Source organism: Pteronotus mesoamericanus, unplaced genomic scaffold (genome assembly GCF_021234165.1).
Source record: "Pteronotus mesoamericanus isolate MK-2021 breed Mesoamerican mustached bat unplaced genomic scaffold, CSHL_Meso_final contig_50, whole genome shotgun sequence".
NCBI classification, from domain to species: domain Eukaryota; kingdom Metazoa; phylum Chordata; class Mammalia; order Chiroptera; family Mormoopidae; genus Pteronotus; species Pteronotus mesoamericanus.
Genome location: NW_026555186.1, coordinates 26,413,257 through 26,435,583, shown reverse-complemented (window position 1 = coordinate 26,435,583; position 22,327 = coordinate 26,413,257). Strand labels below are relative to the sequence as shown.

Genomic DNA, 22,327 nt, shown 5'->3' with positions numbered 1-22,327 from the left:
TAAGCTAGAAAATTGTCCCACATCAGAGATCCTTTTGCAAACGCTGTAACTCAGCTGGCTGGAATCTGTAGCTGTCCATCCATGCATTCATACAGCACTTATTTTTTTTTTAACTTTATTTATTTTTAGAGAGAAGGGAAGGGGGAAGAGAGGGATAGAAACATTGATGTAAGAGAGAAACACTAATCAGCTGCCCCTTGTCTGTGTCCCAACCAGGACTAAACCCCCCCCCCCCCAGGTAGGCATGTGTCCTGACCTGGAAGTGAACCGGCAACCTTTCGCTCTGCAGAACAACACCCAACCAACTGAGCCACACTGGTCAGGACCATGCATGCGTTATTGAGAGCACACAGTCTGCCCCAGACACTGAGCTAGGTGCCAGGAGCCTGTAGTCTAGTGGGGGAGATCACAGACAACACATGCACCAGTGGTGACAACATGCGGGAGTAAGTGCTCTGATGGGATGGCCGTAGGTCCTTATGGAGCACACAGGACAATGGGAACTGACCCAGACTCCAGGAAACACAGGAGTCGCCCAGGTTTTTGAGAGAGCGGGGGAGTAGAGAAAAAAGAGAACAGTGCACAGAGGGAAAAGTGCAAAGGCAGAAAAGCAAGGTGTGTTCAGGGAGCTCGCAGAGATCGGTTTGGCAGGAGGGAAGGATGAGAGGGGGATACAGCATCCAGACCATGAAGAGTCATGAGGGCTCGTGAAGGATTCTAGGCAGAGGGCTGACATGTTCAGGCTCGTATTTTAGAAACTTCACTCAGCAGAGTGGAAGAGGAACAGTGTGAGTGAAGGGAGGTAGGAGGATGCAGACAGGCAGAGGGAGCCTGCAGACAGGGACTATCGTTAGGAAACCACCCAGGGAAATGGGAAAACCTGAACCATAGGGAACAGAGCACAGACCACAGGAAGAATTCCACAAAAATTGACTCAGGACCTGCTAGTTTAAATGCTTCTCTATAACCTAGACTCTCGTTAAATTTGCAGATAATATATGATGGGAAGATACAGGAGCAACATTTAGAGAGATCCTCCCAGTGACATACCTAGTATATTTGATACCAAAAGCAGGTCACTTAATATCCCACTCTTCTCTACAACAAACTTTTCAGTAATAGTTTTTAAATCCAATATAATGACCAGAAAAGAAGTGCAGTGAAAATCTTATTTTATTGAAATGCACATATATGATCACACCAGTAAAAAAAAATGCAAATGTAAAAATACAATGGAGGCAACTGCTAAATTGTGATGGTCATATAACTTTTTTCCTCTATCTTTTAGTTGCAAAACCATTTAAAATTTCAATTTGAAAGATATTATTCAAATTCAATAAAATATTTCATATATAAACTTTTATGAAAGAAAAATATTAACACTCACAGCTCTCACTGTTTCACTGCTTTACATTCTAAACACAGAAACTCCAAGGGATGATATAGAACAATAGAATTAAAATAACCCAAGGTTTCCTTTCTGGGGTTTTACCATCACTCTGCTATCATTACTTATAACTATTGTTTAAATGTACTCTTTAATAGTACTACAGACACTGCGCTCTGGCTGGTGTGGCCCAGTGGATTGAGTGCTGACCTGCAAACCGAAGGACTGCAGGTTCAATTCCCAGTCAGGGCACAGGCCTGGGTTGCAAGCCAGGTCCCCAGTTGGGGGTATGTGAGAGGGAACCAATAGATGTTCTCTCACACACATCGCTGTTTCTCTCCTTCTCTTTCTCCCTCTCTTCCCCTCTCTCTAAAAATAAATAAATAAAATCTTTTTTAAAAAATAGAACTACAGATACTGGACAGACAGGCTGGACCTGAAGCAAACTTGAACAATGCCAAATGTTTGTGAATTTACTCTCACAAAAATACTTATGTAGCATGCGTTGTGGACCAACTATAAAACTGGGAATTGTGTGAATTAAATTCCATGGTGAACACATTTATGGAAGGGCAAGTCATTACAATGTACTAATTTGAAGCTTACATAGGCATTAAAATGCAACAGTGACAGCACCAATTATTTAGAACTTAGACCAACATAAAAACATTTTCAGGGAGAAGTAACACTAACAGATTTTGTTTAGAATTCCTAGTGTATGGTGGTAAGACTGACTAAAATTGATTTTAAGTGTTTTTCTGCAGAAAGTGTACCCCTCATTGTCTCCACCATGGCCAGGCCGGAGGAAGAGGGCGTATGGCCACTGCCAACCCCTGGGATGCCACTGGAAACTGAGAAGGCCCAAGGGGACCGAATCGAGGTCAATAAAGAACAAGTGCAGAGTGGTAGAGAACAGAACAAAAGCAAACAGATAAATCCTTGGGAATCACTAAATGAGAAGTCACCTTCAAGTTTAAAATCCAGCTCATTTAAAATGCAAACAGGGTGTTGGAAAGCATAAAAAATCCTGGGAACAGAGCACAGGTATTGAGAGGTTGGAATTCTGGGTCTAGAATACTGTGCCTGGCCTGAAGCTTTTCTCTAAGAAACTGCCATGAACTTGAAGGTCATATTTGACCTATCAGATAGCATATTAAACTATGGAAAGAGATTTTTTTTTATTTCTGTTTTTAATCCTGGAAAGATTTAAGATGACAAGCTATGTAAATCAGGTCCTCCAGCATAGATGAATGTCTTACACAGTTTGTGACAACTGTAAAAGATGAGGCACCTAGTTTCACTGTACAGTCAAACCTGGAAATGCAGAGGCAGTGAAAACTTTTCAGATCAGTTGATTAGACTGTAAGCTCTTCAGTGTCTTTTACATGTGAACAGGCTGGATTTTTCCCCTCTAAGCCTTCTGAGTGAGACCAGGGGGAAGTAAAGAAAGAAAGAAGTTGCTAGACCTAGAAGAGGTTGTTTAACATCTCATATTTCCTTAGTTTTCTCATCTATAAAACAGAGATGATGAGTCATTGTAGGAATTAAAGATAATAAGCGTAGTGCTGAACAAAGGGAAAGCAACTGACAAATAGTTACCATCTTCATTATTATCAAACTCCAGAACCCCAAACCAAATTACATAAAGAGGTCTTCCTATAGCTGATGCAAGTTTCACAAGATATTCCCTGTAATAAGGCCCTCGAATACTACAGGGACTGGTTGGATAGTTGGATAAACCTGGTAAGCTTCACTTTTCCAACTGCAAGAAGACATTGACACGGTGGCTCTATATACTATGACCTAGGGCAATCATGTGCTAATTATTAAGCAAAGTCACCATCTTCTGTACTAGAAATGCTATGCGCTCTCCCTCCAAAAGATCTTTAAGTAAGACTTTTATTTTTAATGTTCAAGATCCAGATTCTTCCCAAACAGGCACTACAACTCAGGGCTCCAGAATAGTCAATGTATGCTTAACCCAAAACATTTCTAGTATGGAGAATCAACTAATAACATATTGCTATTGTCACAATTGAGCATGACTCCAAATCCACATGAAATGAATAAAAACAGCTCTTTACCCTGCCACCATCACCTTTGGACCACCAGTCCAAGAGAGGAAGGTCTTTTTGTCTCTAGCTTTGAAGGATTACAAGAGAAACTTTATTTCTTTTTTTCAATTGACTTGAGAGTGAGAAAGAGAGAGAACATCAATTTGTTGTTCCACTTATTCATGCGTTCACTGGTTGCTGCTTCTATGTGCCCTGATCAGGGATCTAACCCACAACCTCGGTGCATTAGGAGGATGCTCTAAACAACTGAGCAACTGGCCATGACCAAAACTTTATTTCTTCATTAAAAAGTGAACCAAACATTTACAAACCATTTAAATGTATATATTTCCAGGACCAATATGAGAGTAGTATTTACAATAACCTCTTTTGTTGGTACTTTTCCTGAAAGGGGGGGTTCATGGTCTAATAAAATGCATCACTCTTGCTTTTTATCAAATGTCCTTATACTCTAAACAACAGAAGAAAAGAAAAACGGTGGTTTTTACAAGGGTTTATTTTTTGTTTGTGTTTTATTTTTTTGAAAACTCAAGTTCAGAACCAAAATTCCTGCTAGAACATGGCCACTCATTAGCCTTTTCTCATCCAAGGGGCCTCTGAGACTTCCCCCCCTAATTTGAATTGGCTCCACATTTTGCTTCCACATTATTATATGCAGAAGTGCTAAATTAGCAAAAAGCCATAGGAGCTGGCATGGTACCAGCTGATCGCATTCACTGCTCTCCTGTGTGTTTGTTTATAGCAGCAATAGTAAGTTGATGCCCCAAATAACTGTTTGCAAATGGAGATATCACTTTTTAGGGTTTGTTTTTATATTTATATATCATTTAAATTTTCCAAAGTATTTTCATCTATAACTTCATTTGCTTGGCAAAGCCTCCAGTTTTATCTGGAGGGCTGGTATCTCCCCCATCTCAGAGATGAGGAAAAACACTCATCTCAAGTTAAACTAGGTCGGCACCCCATCTCAAGTTTGATTTTAAGAACCTGTGTGAGAACAACTGCATTTTAAGCAAATGTGATCTGTTAATAAATCTTTAGCTAATTTTTTGGTTCCCATTAGTAATACAGAAGAAAGTTCTGCTTAAACAGAGTACATGTTCATTTGACCTCTGCTAGCTGAAATTTTCTTTGGCACTATAAACGTCAAAGCTCTGCCAAACTAATGGATAGTTAAAATAGTTAAATAGCATTCTGATGCAAGGCACACAAAATATATTTAATAAGGCTGTTTAAATTTCTCAGGGGTTTTTTATGTCACACATGTAACTATTTATGTGTTGCTCATAGAATCACAGAACGTGACAGATGAGGAAACTGAGAAGTGGGGTATGAATATCGCTTACGGGCTTGTGGCCAGGTACCTGCCTGATCCCTGCAACAGAAATGCAGGGATAAATCCAAGACACAGAGCTAGGATGAGGGGCAAGAGCTCAGGTAGGCATGTCCCCCACACCCGGCTCACACACCCCCTTGTCACTTGCATATTGTAGCGCTAGGGTCCTACACTTATTTGCTATTTTCAAAAGTCCTAGCTATTTCCTGTATGTGCATCTCACCTTAACCATATTATGGTTTTGACATTCAACCCCACTAATAAGATACAACATAAAAATGGGACACTGACTTTATTGCTACTATTTATTAAACAATTGATTGGGCTCTGGCTGGATAGCTCAATTGGTTAGAGCATCATCCCTATATGCCAAGGTTGTGGGTTTGATCCCCAATCAGCGCACATAAGCACCCAAGCAATAGATAAATAAGTGGAACAACAAATTAATGTTTCTTTCACCCTCTCTCTCTTTCTCTCAGATCAAATTTTTTTTAAAAAACTGGTTTGCTAATAAATAGTATTTTCCCATACAATTTGTTATTCCGAAATCTAAAAAAGAATACAAATGTGCAAAAACAATGTAGAAAACTAGTTTCCTATGCTAGTTTCCTAAGCATAATTAGAAGCTCATACCGATGTGTATAGAAGGACTGCCTGTAGTTGCACAAATGCCAACCCCTCCGAGTATGCCTTCTTAAAAGTCTATTTGTAGTCTTCAGTTTTACATGGGATACACTACAAAATTATATGCCTTTCAATGTCTAGCGATCTAAGTCTCACTGTCTGTACTGTGTAACCCTCCATTACAAGAAAGGGAAGACTTCTAGTGGAAGAAAGCACTGTCATTTTTATTTAAAAGAAATCACCTACTGCATACTTGTGCTTAAAATACAATTCCATTGTATTTTCTTTGTGGTATTCAATATAGAAAAATGGGGAATATAAACCCCATAAAGTTATTCTATCAAAGAAAACAGGCAGTTAATTAATCATGAAAGTTACACATATAAATATAAAACAGACTATAAAAAACGCTATGGCTGATAACTCATTGATAAAAATCAACACAATTTACAAAAGTGTTTTTATTATGTAATGAAATATACATTAAATCACAACTAAATGTATATACATATTTACTAGTCAGAAATGTATTGACCCAATATCCAAAGGCAAACACATGAACAGCTGTTCCCAACAGCTGTATAAATTACTGAACTAAGAATTCTCCTTTGCACATATACATGTAATTTCTTAATTTAGAAAAAGGAGATTTTGCCCTGGCCAAGTGGCTCAGTTGGTTGGAGCATCATCCTGAACACGAAAGGGTTGTAGCTTCCATCCCCAGTCAGGGCACATACTTAAGTTATGGGATCAATCCCAGGTCGGAGCACAAATGCAGGAGGCAACCAATTGATGTCTCTCTAACATCTCCATCTCTCGCCATCTCTCTTGCTTTCTCTCTCTCTAAAGTCAATAAAAACATATCCTTGGGTGAAGATTTTTTTTTAAAGTGGGGGGGTAATTTCTTGCACCTACTTCCACCAGAAGACCCTACAGGCCAAGAAGGGCTGCTTCATACTCAGGCTCTTCTTCCCTTCCAGAGCCCCCAGCTCTGCGCTCCTCGGAGCAATACACCTGCCCCGGCAGCCACCACACAGGCTGCCCGGTGAGGGCTGGCCTGCGTGCCCACATGTCAGTCAGGGGCTGCAGCAAACGTTCACATCCTTCACCTTGCCTTAGATAGCACCTTCCTTACAGCAGAGACCAATATCTTATTTTTCTAATTTGTTTTATTTCAAGGTAGCTCATGCTCATTTTAAAAATTGTGTTCAGTTGCATATATACAAAATAGAAAATGGAAATTCCCTCTAATCTCTCCATAGATGACTGACTGAACGATACTTCGTGTACATCTGGCCTTTGATTGGATATGTCAACAGGCACGTCCTAACACCTCCTTGGTAAAATCCTACAGGCTGGAGCCAAGGAGCTCTTCTCACCAGACGGAGGCATCCTGGCTGGATGTCATCAGTCTCAAAAATAGCTACTCATTCTCTCTGCCCTGTGATAAACCTTAAATTCAATACAAACAAAAGTATACCAACTACTTCAAAGGAAAAGGAACTGTGAAAGTGCACCAGTATGGGAATCAATCACATATTTGGAATTCTATGGGAATACGTTAACAAGAAGAAAACAGGCACCTGGCAGGAAAAAACTTTAAGGAAATTATTGAGACGTGATACACATCCTGTCAAAACAACACGTGAAGTGGTGATTCATTTGATCAGTATCTTCTAAAAATGCTCTGCGACTTTAAATGGTCCATAAGTGTATTAATATTTCATTGTGGCACAGAGGGATTTTTTTTTAGGTACTTAGATATTCAAATGATCCTGTGCCCAAAAATAAATAAATAACTAGCAGAGACTCAGCATATTCACAACAATCCTCTTTAAGGTCACTGAGATAAGGCACTTCTCATTTGCCTCCCCTCGTTTGGTTTTGGCTCACGCTGTGGCATTCAATGTAACCCAAAGTTGTGGAGGGTTTCACCCTGGCTGGAGAGCTGTCCCAACAACAGAGATATTAGAATCGGTTCACCCCTGACAAAACTAGCAGGTGTACCCCGTCACTAGCCAAGAGCTTGGTCAAACCTCTCCAGAATTCTTAAGATTGTTTTCACTTTCAAATGTCTATAGTGAGAAATACACACACACACACACACACACACACACACACACACACACACACACAGAGCTACATTTTTCCATACAAATTTAAGATGTAAATCTTTACAAGCGCATTGCCAAAACAAGTTGAAATATAAAAGAATAGTCTTTTCTGTTGGATGATATCCAAGTTTCCCTCCTTCACCAAATAGTTACTGTAAATGTTTGATTGATTTATAAGCCCAAATTTAAAAGGACTTTTTACATTATTAGCAACAAGGAATTATGTAATTTCAGTAAACAAGTTTTACAGCAAGAGTCTGTGATGGAATTTGACATCTGAAAGACATCCACTCCAATTACATTTACGAACTAAAATGAACTATACAGATTTTTCATTAAAATGTCTATTTCTTAAAGTCACTTGTTTTTATAACATCACTGGAGGGATACACATGGACCATATAGACTGTATTTAGGACACCAGAACAGAAAAAAATACTGGACGATACTTTGATTCCCATTATATTAGGTATGGCTCCCAGGAAAAAAAAAAATGCCTTCACTCAGGCTGCCAAGAATGCTCTGCCCCGCACCGTCTCTACCTGAAAATATATTTATTTGCATTCATGGCTGCTGATTCGGCAGCACGGAGAGCTCCTCAAAAGCTACTCCCCAGCATCATCTCTAAGCCTGCAGTGCCCAGTACATGCCTGTCTCATAGTGATCACTAGCCAAACTGAACTCAGTGAAGGCTCACAACTCAAGCAGAACTCTCAAACTCCCTGGGGTGAAAAAGCTTTGGAGAGATCACCCGGATAAGAGGACCTAGAGCTCCTACATGCAGCACGTAAAAGCCCAAACAAGATAATACCCAATATCCAAATCACCAATATAATGGGAAATCTTTATCCTCAGATTCTATGAGAAGTGGAGGGATGTTACGCCTTAAAATGTCATCTTTTTTATGAGCACAAGTTTGTTTTCTTTCATATTACTAGCCAGGAGCTACATGAAATTCTAGAGGTTTTAGAAATTTGTTACACCTCTTGAATAAAAGTTGTGAAATCTAACAGAAGAGAAATCACCAACTTTCTTAAGAGAAACTGGGGGAGTCAAAGGGGGAGTCAAGAAGAGGAGAAGAGGGAGGGGAGAGAAAAAAGAGAGAACCATTATAAATGTTATTTTAGCTAAATATAGACGGTTATCAAAAATGCCACAAATTGCAGGGCCCATTCTCCACGAGCCTAAATGGAGTTGGGTACATTAAGTTCCATCTGCTAAAATGAAATGAACACCAATTTCCAGTCATCTTTGAGTTCAATTAAAAATAATTACTAGATTATTACTGGCTGATTCCACCTCACTGCTCATGAAGCGCTCAGACAACAACACCACAAGCTGCCGTCACAGGGAAATCTCAGGGTACGAGCAATCACTTCTCCCTGTAAAGATGCTACGCTAAAGCAGCTCCTTCAAACCGAGATTCCTGAACAATTTGGATGTTGCCAGTCAAGTGTCTGAAAGCACTCCTGGAATCAAGCATTATGCTAGTAATCCAAGAAAGAGTTAAGGCACCATCCTTACCGCCACAGAAACACAGAACTGGAGAGACGGGCTGGGCTCAACCCCTCAGGGTTCAGATCAGGTCGCCCGGGCCCAGGGAGGCGACATGGCTCGCCTGGTGTGCATGCCGGTCACAGTGCTAAGATTTCAAACCAAATCCTGCTTCTGGTTCAGCCTTTGCTACACCCAGACTATCTTTTAAAAACCTTCTTATTGCACACAATCTACTATCGTTTTTTAAATGAATGGTGTGTCCAACTCCCGTTTTTAAAAAATTGCTCTTACATTTATTTAAATCCAAACATCTTGTTGGCTTCTACTAATTTCCGCTGTTGTAAATTTTCCACAAAGCTGCCATAACAACCAGCGACCATAAAGCTTTGTGCTATGAATGCAAAAGGGGAAAAATTCTTACTCCTACTTCTAATAAACCAATATCCAAATTACACTTGGCATTCCTATAAAGACAAGATTTTTCTTCAACTGTTCATAGTGAAGTTGAATTGTCTCTAGTACAGTCCCATTTCTGGAAGTAAGCCAACAGAAAAGCTAATTTTGGACTTTCTGCAGATATGGAGATAACCTAGAGCATTCATTTTTATTGCAAAACCACCTAATTTATCTATATGTGAAATCTATTTCACCTGCTTACATAAGATTTTGACATATTTTTATAAGGCTAAAAATCAAAGGACATGAAACCTTTGTCTCATAACCATATCTGTCCAAACTAGCACCTCCCTAACCAAAGATCAAAGAATAATTAGAATTCACATAGCTGACATCTTAAAGATTTTTGACACTCTTCTATTCAGTGAGTAAACTATCAATATTTCTGATTATCAAATGGGAGGAAATACATATAAGTATTTTATATAAAAAACTCTGTGTAACAGGAAACATATGATTTAAGAGTACTTCTATTTTATTTCCCTTATGAACCCATCTATTAAAAAACCTATTAAATCATCAGTTATAGGTCCTGTGTGTTGTCCCTTACTGCCAAGAATGGGGAGTGACCAGCTGCAAACTGGCTAAGTCTCTAGGGACTCTAATAATTGGTATAAAAGCAACTCCAGGAATCCATTTCCTGAGAACTCTTGAGAAGTTGCAAACATGGCAATTCCATGAAAGGAAACATCAAAGTGTTAGATGAGCTGCTCCTTATACATAAAGGTATTCTTCCACCATTCCATCCCATCAAAATTGCACTTCCCCCAAACTTTATTAACAGTCAATGAAATCACTACCTAAAGAAATCATTACTATTTATAAAAATAACCAGGACCTCCCATTTGGAAAGAATAGGAAAAAATGCCAGGATAGGAAAGAATCTGTTGAGATTTCCCAACTATAATCCATCAAGACCTGTGGAGAAAGACAGGATTCAAATATAGGAGACAGGCACGTGTCATTCTAATTTCCAAAAAGGCAGATTCTACATACTATAGACACAAGGAGCTTTATGTTGATTCTAAGCAAGATCCTAGAGCAGAGTATTAAAGGGATGATGTCTGAATGCCTTGTAGAGGAAGCCATGGCCACTTGGATCCAGTATGGGTTTCCCAAGAAGAAGTCACTTGAGAATAACCCCATTCTCTTACGTGGCTACTAAAACAGGTAACTCCTTACAGGAGAGATATAGTATCATAGATTTGGTAGACAATGTATATCCTGATGACAAGATAGACAACTAAGAATCAGATGCCAGTACAAATCAGAATGATTAATTGAACAACGTGACCTGAAATTGATAAACATCAATTTGAAATGAAATTTGTGTAAATGCACCAAATTGCTCTGCCTTAGACCTCAGCATAGTTAAGCCATTAAGGAAATGCATATCATGATCTCACCTATAAGAGGAACCTAACGAACAAAAATAAACTAATGAGCAAAATAGAACCAGAGGCATGGAGACATGGAACAAACTGACAGCAACCAGAGTGGAAAGGGGAGAGAGAAAAAGGTGGAAAGAAGAGGAAGGGACTAGTCAAAGAACATGTGTGAACGACCCGTGGGCGTGGACAACAGTGTGGGATGGACTGTGGGAGCGGCGGTGTACTAGGTGGAGGAGAGCAAAGGGGGAAAAAGGGAACAACTTTAATAGAATAACAATAAAAATTTTTTTAAAAAGAAATGCATATCAAATTTGTGGATAACCTGGAACAAAAATCAGGGTAGTGAACATGATAGATAAACAATCTAAAAGACTTTGAAAGGCTGGAACAAATGGTCACATACAGGAAAATAAATTTAAGAGAGAACTATTACCTCCTGTTCAGGGAAGTAAGAAGCCAATTGCACAAGTCCATGAATGAGCTGGGGCTCAGCAGCAACATGTATAAAAACAAACTTTGGGATTTTGAGATGACTTGAACATCAAAAGTCAATAGCCCTGTTCAGAAGCACCATAGTCGGAAAACCATTGTTTGAGAAATTATTCTATCCCAGGTTCGGTGCTGAGCACTTTACATAGACTATTTTACTGAGTCCTTACATCACCCCTGTAAGAGAAAATAGGTTAAAAACTGAGGCTAACACAAGTGACTTGCCCAAGACAAGGCAGAAAGTAGCAGAGCTGAGTCTCCCCCAAGTCTAGTTGGCAGCTGGGAATCTTAACCTCAAGGCTTCAGGGCTTCCCTCGGGGAAGGGGCCGGGGCTGTCCCGCAGGGCGGGAGTGGTTCGGCTGCGCCCCACGCTGTCAGATGCCAGCTGGAAGAAGGATCACACTTTCAAAAGAATAGAGAACTTTGGAATGTGTTCAGTATTCCAGGGATGAGAGGATTCAAAATCTTATCATTCGACAAAAGCTAAAGAAACACAGATTTTTATATTCCAACTTAAATGAGGCTTAAAGGTAGGATATGCATTTAATTTTCAAAAATGGAAGGTGTGTTCATGTAAGAGAAATTGTTCAGAATGGCCCGCATGCAGAACTATAGTAAACTTAATACAGGAGAGATTGCGTTAAACACCCTAAGGTTTCCAAAAATTCATTCCCCCATCCAAAAAAAAACAACAACAACTAGCAACTACAAACAAAAATAATGCAAGGAAAGATCTGCAGTGCAACAAAGCCGCAGCAGAAACCCTGTGGAGCTCAAAAACTGAGATTGGCTGCATAGAAAAGCACAGGAAGCATTTTAGCTGCACCACTCCCTCCCCCAGTCCAAAGCCAAGAAGGACCCCCTTACAGGAGTTTCACCCAACATGCAAAGGAAAGTACGACAACCCCAGCCACTATGGAAAACATAATGGAGGTTCCTCAGAAAATTAAAAGTAGAACTACCATATGGTCTAGCAATCCCACTCCTGGGTATATATCCTAAGGAGATGAAACAACTATCTCTGAACTATATGCACCCCCCATGCTCACTGCAGCATTATATACAATAGTCATGGAAATAACCTGAGTGCCCATCAACGGATGAATGGATGAAGAAAATGTGGAATATATACATAATGGAATATTATTCAGCCATTAAGAAGGAAACCCTGCTTTTTGCAACAATATGGATGAAACTAGAGGGCATTATGCTATGTGAAATAAATCAGACATAAAAAGACAAGTATCGTCTTCTATAAAATACAGTGTCAGTAATGTGTGGAACCTTTTAAAAAGCCAATTTCACAGAAACAGATAATAGAATGATAGTTGCCAGGGCCTGGGGGCATGAGGAAATGGGGAAACATAGGTCAAAAGGTATAAACATTCGGTTATAAGTTCTGAAGATCTAAGGCACAGCACGGTGACTATAGTGGCATTGCATACTGGAAAGTTGCTGAGAGTAGATCTTAAGGGTACTCACAAAAAAAAAAAAGAGTTAACAATATGAGATGATGGATATGTTAATTATCTGGATCTTGATAATTATTCCACAATGTACACGTACATATTTAATGTATGCATGATGATTTGGTATACAATTATATTTTTAAATTATTCCTCAATAGTGTTGAGGAAAAGAACATAGACTGGGGTATTGTTATGGTTATTAGTACCCCACTGCAATGTATTAAAGGACAGTATGCAAATGGGAAACCATTTGGAGATATGCTTATCCAGGGGAAGTATGCATCTGCTAGAAATGAGGGGAAAATATTTAGGTTTCTTTCAATACAAAGACTGATCCTAATCTAGAACTCCATTCATTTCCCCAAACGGAATGCACAGTTTTCTAAGAGAGGCCTGGGGAGTCTCCCATTTGTATCTGAGAAGGACTAGCCATCTAACTTCCTGAGCAAACTTTATCTCCCTTCCCTACATCCTAATGTTTTCCAATGTAAACCCACACATGATACACAAGAAAACATCACTATGAGCCTTTTCAGGGATGCTGTAAACCGGAAGGACTTGTCGTGACAGTTAGCAAAATAACTAACCAACTGACATATGAACATTTTACTTTGAGCACCCTACAAAGTAGCTTAAATCAGGGTCCCTGCTCACAGTCAGGGTTGGAAAGTTGAGAAACACAGGAGCATATAAGGAACCCAGGAGCAGGTGGAAAGTGATAAATGAGAGATACCAGCAATGGGATAACAAAGGTTCAGAAAGAGCTCAGCTGCTACTAAGTTGGTCAAAGGTGTCAGAGAGAAGGTGGTTTGAGCCCGCTTTGAGGACTGCAGTACAAGCAAGCCTCATTTTGTTGTGCCTCACAGAAGAGTTTTTTACAATTTGAAGGCTAGACTCTCCAGCAGCAAAAATGATTACAACTCACTTTGCTGCGATGACTGGAATTGAACCCACAATATCTCCCAGGTCTGCCCATGCATTTTGGCTAGAGAAGAGGAACCCACAATGAACCAAGTTAATGAAGTTGGAAAGTACACAGTATATCCCCTTAGGCAATTACCAGTCCTGGCTGATGAAAGTGGACAGTTCACAAGAGGAAACAGGTGACATGGCCACAGCATAAAAGAAACACCATAAGAAAATGCCCTTTCCTGGATACTTTCAGATACAGAATGCCAGAAACACCTAAAGGTTATGCAAGTAGCTAGCAAACCCAACTGTATCACCTTTTTGAAAAATTAGGTCAGGTCAACCTGAGAGATTCTGAACCCAGGTGATTCCAATGAACAACCAGGCTTGGAATCCTGGTTTAGAGGTTCAAATAATCCATAATCTCATTAATCACTGAGCACCCCCTACCATTTGAAACTCTAACACCTGGTCATTCAGCAAATCATGAGGCTGGTAGAGCAAGAAAAGAAGGAAGACTATTGACAAAGAACCAAATGACAATGCACAGACCATAATAAACAAGGATCATTAGGAGAGGAAGAAATTTGCCTAGAAGGACTCTGCCTGAACCATTCAGTCCAATGAAAATCTCTTGATCTTCACAGATACTCAGAAGTCCGAGACCTCCTTCACTTCAAGTCCTGGTGTACAGCGTCCCTGCAAAAGCTAATGGTGATGTTTTCCTGTGTATCAGCTGTGGAAATTTTTATCATGAAACTCAGAAACAATCAGCCCACTCATCTGTCATCTTCCCAGAGCTACCCTGCACCTCTTCCCAATGGTGGAGCCAGAAGAGAGGGAGAAAGGTAGCCTATGACCTGCACACATGGGATCCAGGCTTCCATGTCTGAAATTTCTCTGGACTAAGTCCAGAAAGATATCTCAGTCACTGCAACCTGATGACTGTCTGGTGATCAAGGTGAGGCATGTTCAGAGCAGTGAGTTCAACCCTTCAAATGCTTGCTGACCACCCACTGAGAGCACAGTGCTGGTCCTTCTGCGGACGGTACATTCCTGGTAGTGTTGCCCAAGACACAAAGGCTGAATTGACCAATGCCCTCCTCGCTTTGAAATTTCATGATGTTAGAACTCGCAGATTCTTAGAAACCATCAAGTCTACTCCTTTCCATTCCACCAGATGAGGAAATTGAGGCCCAGAGACAGCTCCTACTCACCTAACAACACACAATTGAGAGGTCCCAGCTGTCTCTGTCCCTGCCTTGATCTCGAAGCCTAGGGTGCTCTCTCAAGGTCACACTGACATCTCACTGCCTTCGGAAATCTGGGAAACCTGCTAAAGCTACTTTTTTAAAAATGTGTTTTCCATTTGTTTCAGATATAACCACCAACATTTTCTGTCACTTCCTTCTGACAAGCACTACTAGAAGGGCTCTCTGTAAATTTATTCATTGTATTCTCACAATCATCCAAGGGGACAGGTTACAATGATTATCCCCATTTCAAAAAGGGAAAACAGGAAGTATAGAGAAGTCACCCAGCAGGGACAGAGCCAGGGCTGCCTAACAAGACAGTCTGGCTCCAGAGTCCCCACTCTTAACCACTTTGTTGTGGTTCATGAAAGATAATTTCTTTAAATTATAAAATGATGGAAAAGAAAGAACAAGCCTTAAGCACAAAATGTTTGATAATGAATTTAAGAGCTAGACCATAAATTCCATTTATATATGTAATATATGATCATCTATTTATTAAGTTAAAGGAAAATCTATGTGTATGCCATGAGGAAATATAGAAAGCATATTAACATCTTCAGCTTTTCAAAAAAAATTTTATTGATTGATTTTAGAAAGATAGAGGAAAAGAGAGACAGAGAACATCAATCTGTTGTTCCACTTACTTACGCATTCATTGGTTGCTTCTTATACATGCCCTGACTGGGGATCAAACCACAATCTTGTCCTAAGGAGAGGACGCTCAACCTTGGCGTATCCAAACGAGCTCTAACCAACTGAGTTACACAGCCAGCGCCCATTTTAAGCATATTTTAAAAGGTGGACTGATTGTGTACATACCACTCAAACGAAACCTGCCACTTGAAAATAGGCAGAAATGTTCTTGAGTGCTGATTTTAGAAGAGTCTCTTCGGGACCTGCCAGGAAGAGTGAAGGTGTTGCCGCCAAGCTCTCCTGGGCTGGTCTCCGCTCACGGATACAAGATGTCTTCTCTACTATTAAGAGAACATTACTTTTACATTAACTTTCTAAAGAAATCCAACCTCGAGTTGATAATTAAGAAAAAGATTAAACTAAAATAAGAGAAGATACCTCTGAAGACAAATTAAAATATATCTGATAAAAGTGTTCAAAGCCAAGATCTCTGAAACAAATACCCAATATTCAGTTATATTAACTTTTTAACTTTCATATTAAAAATGATGTCAAATCTCATTATCTTGGTTATCCAGGAGAAGAAGTCCAGGAGCAGCAATTGAAGAAATAAACAAATTACAATTGTGCCTAAGATCAAATTTCAAAGGAAAAACTGCAGTCAATTAAGAAGATGTACTATCACATTAAAAAAAAAAAGTTACACGAAATTTTACCAGACAAACATCTTAGTGTCAAGTGTGCAAAAGCCCACTCAAAATGCAACAGATCCTAAAAACTCTAAAACCAGAGAAGTATTACCTTAAACATGAAATCCACAGTCCAGGGAATTAAAGCGAAGTACAGAGTCAGGCACATGGTAGACCCTCAAATATTTGGTGAATGAATATAACTGAAGAAAATGGTCACAGAAAGAAGAGCATGAAAGGGACTGTCAAAATGGCTAAACAGCAGAATGACACCACTCTAAGCTTTTGAATACTAGGATAATAATAAAAGAACTAAGGATTATAGGTACTGGACAAAATGACAGACTACCATCCAATCAGGGCCAAAATGCTTAGTCATATAGGACCTGCACTTCTTGAGAGAAATATCACCAAGCCTAGCTTTGCCTGAGTAAGGGATCCGACCTCAGGTCCCACAGGGTAGCGTAATATTTACAGTATAATTCTAACAGGGCAAAATTCCCTGAATTCGGTGCATTTCAAATACCACACAGTTTCCAATTTAGAGCTCTCAATAGGAGTTGCCCAGCTTGATCCTTCTCTTCATAACAAAATCTTATTTAAGGTCACAGGGGAAAAAAATATCCTATAGCTTTTCTGCTCCACTAAGGCAACATAAATACAAATGCAATTAGACAAAACCTACATAAACCAGATCTGTTGTATCTGATCAGTAAATTAGAGCATAATAAAATTCCAGTCAGGCTGGGAGTTAAGAGTAATTGGGGATCTGTGCAGTACCATCCCAGCCATGCCCCAGTCATGAAGGATTTTCCAGCATTTATGTAATAAATCTTTTCTAGGGAGTCAGTACTTGGTCATAAATTTTGGCAGGACTTAAAGTTACAGCTTATGTACCAGTATAGTGGTTACCAGTTTTGTACAGAATGTTTAATATAAGAGTAATAGTATATTCCACTATTTACTTTAATACCTATTTAAAACATTTCCTCTTCTCACATGGCATACACTAAAGGGAGAGCACATATCAGAGCTCACCTGAAATTCCTACCCAATTTAAGTCTTAGCCACAACAGTAGTTTCTATTACAGGACAATGGGAAAATATTCCAAACTCTACTGCAGTATTCACATGATTAATATAAAAAAGGTGCGAGACCCCTGATGAAATTTCATAAAGCCTTGGTTACCAACTACAGGCATACCTCATTTTATTACACTTCAGTTTATTGCATATCACAGATGTTGCTTTTTTTCTTTTTTTAACGAATGAAGACAGACCCTCACCAGCAAAAAAAGTTGCAACTTGCTCTATTGTGATACCCTCTTTATTGTGGGGGTCTGGAATCAAACCCAAAATATCTCGGAGCTATGCCTGTACTGTTTTCCTCTTGGATTGTTTCTGAACCACTTAAAGGACAGGACAGGTTCTTCCAAGGAAAGTCTAATGGCACACCTGTTGCATAACTTGCTCTTGGTTAGTCAGGTTTTTATAAGGAAGAAAACATAGTCAAAAGCAGGAAAAACACTGATTCTCTGTTCTCCATTCTCCCCTTAGCCAGGACATTGTCCTGAGCCACACGCCCATTAGCTAGCTGTGCCTCAGTTTCCCTAACTGCTAATATGAGGTCTGATGCTATCCAAATTCATATTTGACCAAAGTGAATGAGCACACTCACATAAGAAGTCCACATCAGAACATCACATTGAAATACTGTGTTGTATAAATTCCAAAGACTTTCGCAGTATTCATTTCTTTTCCTCCAAAGACTCCAAAAGGTTAGCTTGGCCATTAATTAAAACCAGGCAAATACCTATATGCTTTAAGAACGTGTGTACAAAAACGCAGGACGGATACAAAGAGCAACCCACAGAACATAACGAGGACAGATCTTTTATTTTGCTTTTGTTGTGAGAACAGGATTTTGCTTCCCCTGACACCTCCAAGCCTTAGGAACATATGATGACAAATCAGAAAACTGGAGACTCCATGGGACCTCAAATGATCAGTTCTTTCTGAACGTCATACTTGTCCGTATTTCTTACCCAGTTGGCACTGATCTGGTGGTTAACCTCCATCATAACTCTGGATCTGCGGATATTTGTCGAGACCCAGACAGGGGTCAAGGAGGGAGACGCTGTGCAAATACAAATACAGATGTTGCTGCCTTTCCTTGACCCGCCTAGCTGTAACCAATGGGGGGACGCTATGCGTTCCTAGGAAGGCAGATGGATTCTGTCTTGGAAATCTAATTGGTGCCTGGGAAACCAGAGCTGGGTTTCCAAGGCGGCCTGAGCGCCCGGCTTCCACGCAGCCCTGGACAGGCGAAGATGCCTCCTTGGCCAAGCACAGGCCCACCGTTATGACCCCTGTGGAAGCTCTAAGCATGAGCAGGTTAGGGCACCACCACGCATACCCCAGGTGTTCGAGGGGCAAACGAATCTATAAAATAAGCATATGTAAATCCGACAGAATTCTGACCTCCTCTCCTAGCCAAGGTAACTGTAGATATCTTTTAAGATACAGCAGGTGTTCCCACACGAAAGAAATGTTAGGGTCTCTGTCCTGAGCTTTTGCTTGGTATGCTCCCTGGAGACCTGGCTCCCCCAAGCACCCTCAAACTGCAGCCGAGGCACCGATGGGGAGAAGAGACCCCAGCTTTCAAGGATCTCCCTTCTTCACCGCAGAAGTGACATTTATTTCCCAAGCAATCGAAGGGCATTGCCCGGGCTTCCACCCACCCATCTCCGGTGGCGAGGCAGGGTTGAGAGGGGCCGCCGCCACCTTCTCGCTGCGCTCTCGACTGCGCCGCGAAGCAACCTCACGCTCCGCAGCTGCCGACGCTGCGCCAGACTGTGCAGCCCTTTGCACTTGTTGCCGTTCCCGAGGGACCAGGAGGCGGCGGCCATCCCTTGGGCTGCCGAGCCTACAGCAGCACCCCCTCTCCACCTCGGCTGACCCTCGCGTCCCCAGGGATCCTGGAGAAAGTAGCTCCGCAGCTGGGAACTCAGGTAATGTAGCCCAAGTTTTCCGTCCAGGGCTGCAGAGACGCGGAGGATGGAGCCCAAAGAGCGCTTACCTGGAGCTGTGGCCCCCGCAGCCTCAGCAGCCTGAGCGAGGCGCTTTCCTCCGCGCCCTGCCCGAGGGCGCCCAGAGCCGGGAAGGCTCTCCCGAAGCTGCCAACTCCCGGCGGCGGCCCGGCGGCGGCCCGCGCGAAGGGGGCGGAGCCGCGGGCGCGTTCCCAGGCCGGGCTGGTGCCGCCCGCCTCTGGTGCCGCCCCCGCTCCTTCCGCCACTGCCTGCCGGCTGCCACAGTATCCCCGGCCTGCCCACCGCCCGGCCCGGCATCACATGGCCAGGCCCGCCCGCCGCCGCGCCCGACACCGGCTCCAGGAGGAAACCTGAAACCCCGACTGCGCTGTCTCCGCCAGCACCCTCCCGCCGCGGGGCGGTGGCCGGCTCTCCTTGGCTCCCCTTCTCGGCCGGACTGGGATCGCCGAGGCGGAGGTTGCTACGACCCTACCCGGCCAGAGGAGGGCGACGTTGTGCCCCGGTGGCGGCGCCCGTGAGCCCCACACTCCAGGGGCCTCCTCGCCCTGGCGCTGCCTGAGGAAGGCATTGGCCTGCCCGCTGCTGAAATGAGCTGTGCCAGGCCCGAGGGAGGCTTAGGCTGCCCGCAGCGCAAAGCCACCACACCTGTAACATAACATGGCCCATTACTTTAAAATCTGAGGCTCAGGTTCCTCTGGGCCAAAGCTTGACAAGCTGCAATTCCCTTGATGTTCTTCATACACGCAAGTGGCTCCATTGCAAATCTTTCTAATTCAAAAATTCTCATGAAAACCGTAACCTGCTTTTACAGTGTAAGAGGGACTCCCTCACCATCCAACGTGCTTTTCCAATTAGAACCGTCACAACCCCACGCGGAGAAGCCTTTCCATCAGCCAGGCCTTCCTGAAACACACTTAAGGCGATCATAGCACCTTTAAAAGCAAAAATCCCAATTTGAATTTTCTTGTAATTACCGTGAATCTCTGCTTTGTTTTTCCTGCGAAGCTCTGCCGCCCACAGAACCAGGGCAGGGATGTGGCTCGAGGAAGCTGGCCACCGAGGCACAGAGCCAGAGGGAGCATCTCTCCCCAGTCGTCACCAACTCCTTTCCTGGTCGGTTCAGCCTCCCTTCTCATCCTCACCTTGTCCAGCCCACCTTGCTGATACAGGTCCTGAGGACGAGAGAAAGGCTGAAGAAGGTAACAAGGATACACTGTGGCGTGTCTGCAGTCCTTAGCCCTGCTCCAAAGCAAAGGTGGGGCATTCCGCCTTAATAAAAGGATCCAAACTGGCATTGCACTCCTGAATCCCAGCTGACTGGGCTTTACGGAGCCCATGAATCCAAGGCCTGGCCTCATGTGCTGCCTTTTAAAGAAAAAAAGAAGTTTCTGTCCATTGCCAGAATTTCATGGTACTCAAAATAAAAATAATATCCTTTTCAAAAATATTTCTAACCCTTAACTGTCTACTGAAGATTAACTGAATCAACACACCAGACAAAAATGGTTTCCAGAGTCTGGTGAGCAAAAACATTGATGTGTTAGTAGCTTTTGTTGTTATTCTCCCTTTTTTACGTCACTAGTATTGAATCACTGTGCATTTTCTTTTCTTTCTTCTCTCCACCCTCCACCTCGACCTTTTTTTTCTCTTCATTAATTCTGTCAGATATGTATATTTAAAAAAAAAGAAAGAAAATGTGGGAGGAGAAACAACTATTCTAGAAGTTGCCCCAAAATTCCTTCCCCATGAAAAAGAAACAGGCAAAACTAGTCATTGTGAAACCCTCGCCAGCTGAGGACATACAATCATGCTATCTGCAGTTTTCTTGCCTTCTCTCAAGCACAGAGCTTGATCAATATTTAAATAAGTACTTGGCTCTCAACTTCTCTACGTTCAAATATTAAGCAAAGTGTACTCTAGCAACCTTAAAAGAAGCCGGAGAAAGTATGAGTCAGGAAGCTATCAGTTGTGTAAATACCCCTTCGCATCTGATTGATTTTGCTGCATATAAGTCACTCAGGACACTGAGATAGAGCTATGCTTGGCTGGGACAGTGTTTAGAACTCAAAGACTCGTATTCTCTCAGTCCCCAGACAAGGGACATTCAGCCAACAAGAAACTAGGTTGGCAATTCAATGGGGAAAATTCTAACTTCTTAGTGAGTCTTATGCCAGCGTCCCAACTGAGCACTGTCTTTTCTACTTACTCAGTCTCCATTCATCCTTACAGATTTCAGACAGGACTCCTCCATAAAGCCTTTGTTTATTGCCCGGGTTTCTGCCAGCCTTTGAACTTTAAGGAAGTTGAAGGACCTCATTACACAATTTAGCACCTGCTTATATTCGCTATCATATGCTGGACTGTTACAGGTTCCAGTCCTCTCTTCAACTTCTCATTTCAAGGACAAAGACTGTTTCTTATGCCAGTAATCTCCATAGTCCTAACACAGGGCACCTCTAGAGTATTTAACATTTGTATAAAAACCCGAGCTCTGGAGTCTTTATTTGTTTTGTTTTTCTAATTCTCACTGAGGATATATGTTTTAATTGATTTGAGAGAGAGAGAGAGAGAGAGAGAGAGAGAGAGAGGATCATCGATGCAAGTGAGAAACATCAATCAGTTGCCTCCTGTACACACCCCAACCAGGGGTCGAATCCACAACCTACATATATGCCCTGAGCAGGGATCAAACCCACAACCTTTTGGTGTACAAGACAACACTCCAACCAACTGAGCCACCTGGCCAGGGCTTTATTATTTGTTTTTTAAGTGAACTATCACATCAGTTATGTGGGAAAGAAAATGTATATCACAATTTTCAAACTTTTCTTGGATAGATTATAAGCACTCCAAATTCTACTACCTACGTAATTCTTTCCTGCTCTTCATTCTATTTCCTTTGCCAATAATTCTCAGAGATTAAATAGTTGTAAATCTCATGTCTGGCCATAT

At 41.7% G+C, this 22,327-nt stretch overlaps 1 protein-coding gene across 1 annotated transcript in view; it reads right to left on the bottom strand.

Moving 5' to 3' along the window:
* Positions 1-19,533, bottom strand: part of ARHGEF28 (Rho guanine nucleotide exchange factor 28) — a 275,217-nt gene extending 255,684 nt beyond the window's left edge. The window contains exon 1 of the mRNA XM_054578492.1: positions 19,405-19,533. The gene's annotated coding sequence lies outside the window, so the exon portion shown is untranslated. The remainder of the gene's footprint in view (positions 1-19,404) is intronic.
* Between the last annotated feature and the right edge of the window lie 2,794 nt (positions 19,534-22,327).